Genomic DNA, 7,734 nt, shown 5'->3' with positions numbered 1-7,734 from the left:
ACGCCCCTGGGCATCAATGATATCAGTACCCCTTGCGCATCAATGAGAGGCTAAGAGGCTTAGAGGCCCAGGCACTCTGCATACACCAGGGACGTGCGGTCAGGGAAGGCAGGTGAGGCTCTGCCTCCCCTGCCATACTCCAATGAAAATAGCTGTTACAAAAAGTAACAAAAAAAGAATAAACAAATAAATATTAATTTTTTTCCACTGATCTGTTATAAATGTAATTTCTGTACGATTCCAATCATTTGTAGAGCCAAAATCGCCAAATTTGCGGAGCTCCTCTGCAAATACAGGAAGAGACGAGAGGTGAGGCAGCGACGAGCTCAGCCTCCCCTCTGATTGCGCAACCCCTCAGTAGCTGGATGGGGCGCGGGCAATAAGCGCGTGCCTGTTACTATCTCAGTATGTCACCAATGTGATGTTTGTAGACCCCTTCATTTCATGTCCTCGCCTTCCATACTCCAGGCAACTTATTTCACGTATGTGTATAAATATATATAGGCTCTCTGGTCTCGTCATGAAACTGTAATGAAAAAGCACCAGGAGAGGCAGCTGTCACATCTGCCTCACTGAGGGGGACGTGTCTAACACGCCCCCCTCAGTGAGGACACGCCCCCTCAGTGTGTGAATCTGGCTCTGACACGAGCCAGTGCCTCCTCAGCCATTGACCTCACCGCACGTCACTGCCATACACCCTGCACCTGGTTTGCGTGAACACGCACAAATACAAAGTATCCCTCGTATAGCGTCAACAGGCTGTAGGGGCAAGTGCTCTTAGCGGCACTGCACACGAGGCGATGGTGTGGACGGAATCACGGCCAATGCTAATGTGTACACTCTGCACCAGCTGCTCATTGGAGGTGAGCCCGGCGCGAACAATTGCCCAAGGGGCCGTCCATAAATGACGTCACGCACCTAGGGGGGGGGGGGGTCAGGGTCAGACATTTGTGACGATGTGTGATGAGGGGGGGGGTTGAGAAATGTGACGTCACATCAAAATGCGCAACTTTAAATAAATATAGACACGTTCTACTTAATTAAATATACTTTCTAATAAATGTTTTCTCCTACAGCATCAGAGTGCAGCGCCACATTAAATACGCACTACAATGACAATAGTGTAATAAAAGACTCCGTCAGGCACTGCTGTCTCCGTTGGTCCTTTATTCAGTTTCTTTCTCCGCACCCTGCTGGGTCCTGTCTGCGGACCAGCGTCGTCTCGCGCGCGCCCCGCACGCGCTCCCTCGTCAGCTCCTCCGCTCTTCCTCACACCCCGCTGGTCCTGACAGTGGACCAGCGTCTCCTCGCGACGTGCCCCGCATGCGCTCTTCCGTCAGTCTCTCCAGCTCCCCCGCTCCGCACACCGATGGCGGACGGTGTGCCGAAGCCCCATCAGCCACGTGGCTGATGGCGCAGCGGCCACCCAACGTGGTCCTGCTTCTTCACTCCAACAACTGACCCCGATCCCTTCCGGGCTCCCCTCTATAACCTCTTTCTCACGTGACCCTGACTCCTCCCCTTCCGGATCGTTAGATCCGGCCTTCCCATACTGCCCTGCTGGCTCCACCTCCATTCACCTCGCTTCCAATTGGACCCGAGGTGAACGGCGGCCCCTCCCACACGCCCCCCATACCGGGCTCCGCCCCCCAATACACCGGGCTGTGTGATTGGGCCAGAGCCCAGCAGCAACCCCGTTTACACTCGCATTACAATAGTTTAAAGCGATTTGAAGCATGTTTTATTTGGGGGGGGGGGGGGGTGGGGGCAGAGCTTTGTGACGTTATATTTGAGGGGGGGGGGTCGGACTTTTTGTGACGCCGTGTGACGAGGGGGGGGGGGGTCAAAAATCGTTCAAAATCGCGTGACGTCATTTATGAACGGCCCTTAATCTCTGCGGTCCCCTATCTGTTCAGGTCACAGGCGGAGTTTGACTTCTATATTTGTGGGGGGAGGGGAACAGAGTTTCGCTTTGTCCCTCACATTAGGAATCGCGGGTGCATAAAATAAATGTAATCATTTTAAATCTTAATTCTAAACTCCTGAAAATAAATGAATGCAGGTGTCCAATTTGGGAGGGCGTTGCTCCCTCCCAAACTCCGCCCATGGTTAATGTGTAATCGGTCAACGAATGATTGTTTATAAATGTGAGGAAACCGGAGTGCCCGGTGGAAACCCGTGCGTGCGAGGGAGAAACGCTCTATTCCATGCAGACGTCTGCTGACGAGCCAGGGCACGGCTTGTAGATTTGAAGCTTTCGTGACTGCAATGATTCATATTCTTAGGTTTTTTCGGTAAAGTCACGTAGATAAAAAATTTAAATTAATAAAAGTAAAATAAAAATAAAATGAAAATCACGACGTTTCGGAGGCAACACAAGCCTCCGTCTTCAGGTGGAACCGTCACAGCACGACAGCTGTATCAAGACGGTTCCACCTGAAGATGGAAGCTTATGTTGCCTCCGAAACGTCGTGATTTTTATTTTATTTTTATTTTACTTTTATTAATAAAAATGTTTTACCTACGTGACTTTATCGAAAAAAACCTAAGAATAGGGCACGGCTTCTCGACGGGACGAGGGACTCGTTGCGTCCGTGACGTCTGTGATGTCTGTGACGGTGTTTTTCACTCGTTTTCAGAGGGGGCCACGCTCGCCGGTAAGACATCATCCGTGTGAGGGCCGCCACGCATTTGAAACCATTGGGGTTTGACAGCAGCATGATGACGGGGGTGCATGGGGGGTGTTTTCACTCGTTGTGTATTGTCAGGGGCCGCGGGCCTTGCGATGTAGAACACCGATCTGTGCGGTGAGCCACCAACCCTCGCTGCTGCTGCCTCCACAGCGCTGGATCACAAGCAGCCACGCGCAGCAGCCTCGCCAAGAGCGGCTTCTGCCAGCAGCGGTTGTGAGCAAGCATTTGCAGGGCTGCACCTTTGCCGACTCTTGCACGGATCGCCAACCAAAAAGCCTCCCAGTATTTCAAGGGCTGCAATGCGAGCGGTGAAGATGGAGACGGCGGTGTGACGTCACGAGACGGCGGTGTGACGTCACGAGACGGCGTTGTGACGTCACGAGGCAGTCCTTCATCAGTCGCACGCGGCTGCGGAGTCACAGGCTGCCCATGGTGAACTGGACTCGCATGGTAACCTGGACTTCCATCGATGAATTGGACTTCCATGGTAAACTGGACTTCCATGGTAAACTGGACTTCCATGGATGAACTGGATTTCCATGGTAAACTGGACTTTCATGGTGAACTGGAGTTCCATGGTAAACTGAACTTCCATGGTAAACTGGACTTCCATGGTGAACTGGACTCCCATGGTCCAGGGGTCGGCAACCAAAATAACAAGAAAAGCCATTTTTTATTTTCTAATTTCCAAAGCCGCCACTGCAGTCCTAGAGCCGCGCGTTGTCGAGCCTCGTGGGGACTCGTGAATTGCAGCGCTGACGCAGAGGCGAGTTGTGACCGGTAGGCGGCGCTATGGCCACGTCTGATGACGGAACAGGGAACGCGCCATGCCACGTCTCAAGCAAGACACGCGCACGTGTGTGAACAAACACACCACACGGCCATTTGTGGCACATGCAACATGAACACATCTACGAGTATCTCCTAAGAAGTCCATTGTGGTTCCCTTGTTGTAGATCAACCATCGAACACATTTGAGCGAATGTGACCAACCAGCTGACAGCAGTGATTGACAATTGTGGACAGGTTTAATCACCGTTAGGACTTATCAGCACAGAATAGTCAGCGATGCTCACTGCTGCTCGGAGTCTGCGTCTGAGAACCACGTTTGTTGCGTCCCCACATCCACCACTATAGGTGGGGCTCATATTCTATGAACCTAAAACAAGTGCGGCTAATGTCAAAGCAAATCAAATCTGTAAATGAAGAGAACACCCATCATTGTAACAGAGTTATGCTTCAGGGTGTAAATCCGTGAGACTAGTTTGCATGTGCACACAAATGGATGTGTGATTATTCCGTGGTGAAAAATCCCCGTATGTTGCGTGGATTTTTTTCACCGGGTCCTCCGGTTTTTCATTGCACAATTAGAATACTGATAATTGGGGTTTTACCCTTCTATCTGGCAACAAAACTGACACCTTTGTTGCCAGATAGAAGGGTAAAAAACCAATTATCATATTTTTACTGGCAAATGAGGTTTCCATGGTGTAAATTAGAATACTCTCATATACGCGCACAACTTGATCTGTGATGAACGCTGCACTTCTAGTCGTTTTCCTGCAGGAGGCGCTGCAAACCTACGCGCCCCCTGCATGAACGACGGAGGCGCAGGGACAGACGTTCGATGACGTTGGAATCGATCTGCAGACGGCGGTCTTCTCGCACGGCCAGCAGCTCCGTGTCGCCCGATCTCGATCCCGCAATCCCAAACGGGTGAAAGTCCGCATCGAACCGAACCCCCAGCAAGGCCATCAACTTAACGACGAGAGAAAATTCACACGAAATGTCGTTTTCAATGAAGTCTTCCAGATGTAAAATAATATAAGCTTTTAATGAAGAAATACGATTATCTAATTCAAAACATAATACAATTCAAAGATGTTTCATTTTAAAACTTGCGTGAATGCGTCGTTCGTGTGCAACTTTTTTCACTACATCATGTGGGGATTTAAATTAAATTTTAAATCAGCACATGATAAGCCACACTATACATTTACACATCATGATAAGCCACTTCGTTGAGCTATCATTTGTGGCCAGGTCGCTTCTGAAAAAGAGCTGTATAGGTCAGTGTGCCTTTCCTGCTAAAATAAAATGGTTTTGTTTTATTCATTTGATGGAATTGTTTCATTATTTACAGATTTTATTTTTGCTCTGTTTACCAATCTCCACTTCATCATCTTACCCAAGTCCCGTGCTAAAATGGATTGTGGGTCTACAGTGGCCACGTGTTGAATCAAATCCATTATTTTGTTTCGCATTCTTAGTACTCTAAGTGACTCCTCTACTTACGAACATTCGACTTACCAACTTTCAGAGATACGAACAAACCTGTCCGTATGTTCAGTTGCCTCTTCGCACTAAGAGCCATAAGTTCAACCGCCGCGCAATAGATGGCGTTGGGGGCATCTACATCTGCAGAACGTGAAGAACATGTGGTATCCACATCTACAGGAGATTATACAACTTTAAAAGCCATTCCCCGTGTTTAGTGCACACGCCGTACACCATGTTTGGAATGGACAGGCGTAAAGTTGGACTTACGAACATATCGACTTATGAACAGATCTCAGGAACAGAACTTGTTCGTAAGTAGAGGAGTATCTGTACTCTATTTAGTATGCGGCGTCCATCTCGACTGCGTTAATTGTCTCGTTCGTAAGTATGCCTTTTCCCAAACATTAAAATTCATAAACTTAGCGTCGTTTTTGAGAATATAAGCAACACAATAAATATGCAGACAATCACTGCGGCTCCTTCACGTATCTATCTGTACCTCCACGTTGACAATTATTCAAAACTTTGTTTGAAACATCCTTTCAGCCACACAGCTTTCCTTCAAGGAGTACAGCATCGATGCCGTACAAGCAAACTCTGGATCGGTTTCGACATTCAGTGTTTTGTTAGAAAAGTTAGGCTCGCTTTTACATCAGTGTTGGTTTTGAAATTCCACATTCTCTTGGTGGGCGACAGCCCATCTGTAGGACTACTGTTGGCTTCGCCACAAAGTGGTACCTATTTTATCGACCCAAGAGCGACAACGATGATGATGATGAGCTGGCTCGACTGCCACAACCAGGATTTGAATTCACAACCTTTAGATTTCGAGTTGCTCATTCTTCCTGCTGAGCCATCGTAAAAGGGTTAAATTGATACGGGGGGGGGGGGGGTAGGATGAAGGGGGGGGGATTGGGGGGGGGGGTACAAACAGGTTGGGTGAGAGCGGAGGCGGTTAGCTGTCCGTGTAATGTTTTGCTCACATGGAGTTTGATGGGACAGAGTGGGTGGTGCATTTCATCAGAATGGACGGGGAGCAGAAATTCGGCCGTTTTCAAAGTGATGGATTGCCATCGCCGGGAAGGCGTCCGTCAATAGCACGGCGTCTGCAGTTGCCGCACTGTCGGCATATGTTCGTCCCTGTTGCTGGAGAATTAAAGGTGTCATCAAGGAGGCGAGATGGTTTATGCTCCTTGACCAGATCAGGGTGTGTGAGTTTGTGTGTATTGTAGTGGAGTGGGGAGCGGTGGTGGAGCGGGTTAGCGCACTGCGCTACGAACCTGGCCACCCGAGTTCGATTCGAGCTCACGGCCAACATCACTGACGAATATATGAACCGGTCGTGGGCCTCCTCTATGTCGACTCAGCCTCAAATGAGTACTTGGTGCAATGTACAAACTTCGCCACTGGGGAGACAAAGGCGGTCGAGCGTGGTGCTGGCCACCCACCCCCTCGTGTACCGCGCCGGCCTTTATTGGTGCTAGCCAACAGCACTTGTCCCTACAGTCTGTTCAGGCTATAAGGGGGATCTTTGTCTGTGTACCGGCACATCAGATTGGTATAGACACTTACGGCCGTGTCTATACCAATCTTCGTTCCCAAACGTACGAAGCTAATCATGCTAATCAGAGTTGCGGGGGAAGGACAATGAACTAAAACACAAACAGCAATGTGTTCATTCTTGATTTGAAGCTTTCGTGACTGCAGGATTCCATGCTCTTTGGTTCTTTCGGTAAAGTCACGTAGAAGGGAAATATTAAAATAATAAAAAATAAAATATACACTCCCACAGACTGCTGTGGATTTCACACCTGATGACGATTGCTTGTGTTGCAGTCGAAACGTCGTGATAATTTTTATTGTTTTCTATTTTTATCATTTTATTATTTCCCTTCTACGTGACTTTACCGAAAAAAACCAAGAATATGAATCCCTGCAGTCACGAAAGATTTAAATCAAAAGCAATGTGTTCATTGTCTGATATTGGCCCCGGCCGGGAATTCAACCCAGGTGACCGGGGAGAGGAGTGGAGGGGCAGTCGGCACACCGCCTCGTATCTGGTTACACGGGCTTTGTCACGTGAAGGGCAGTTCACAATTTGGGAGGCATGCGGGTAATTATTTGTATAATCATGAAGTGTCACCGGGCTGATACAATCGGCTCACAGCCGTTTTGAACCCGGTTTAATCAAAGTCTATGTAAGTCTATGGGTCTGTGGGAGTGTAATCGGTCTCTATGCGAGTTAATGGGTCTCTCTTGGCGAGTCACCGATGACCAAGGCCGTGACCATCGACTTAGTATAACCACAGGCTGGATTGGAACCGAGGGATCATCGGCGCTTAAACCTCAGCGCCAATTCCGATTGAGCGTTTAACGTTCGAACGACTTCGTTGGGATGTCCCTTTCACAAAAGAAGCCCCATTGTGCGTTTCACATCGTTAACACGGACGCAGAAAATATCTCATCCACTCCATGTGCTCGATCCGTCGTTTAAACACTCGCAGACACGGCGCATTCAGAATAATATATTTTAAAGGCCATATATTACGTCGGGCGTGCGAGTGATTACGATAAGATGTTTTAAATGTAGTCATGTATAGGGGGGAGGTAATAATATAAATCTTGATCCTCAACCGCGGTGTTCCACTACATTGTGACACGAATCTCCCACGGTGGCGAGGTGTTACCTACCTCGCCTGGTACACAGGAGGTCGTGGCTTTGACCCAGACCCTAACGTCTGCTGTGTATTTGGAGTTTGCA

This window comes from Lethenteron reissneri, chromosome 4, assembly GCF_015708825.2.
Source record: "Lethenteron reissneri isolate LAM-NWPU_2019-01 chromosome 4, ASM1570882v1, whole genome shotgun sequence".
Classification (NCBI taxonomy): domain Eukaryota; kingdom Metazoa; phylum Chordata; class Hyperoartia; order Petromyzontiformes; family Petromyzontidae; genus Lethenteron; species Lethenteron reissneri.
The sequence above is the reverse complement of the archived record's forward strand: the minus strand, read 5'-3'. Positions refer to the sequence as shown.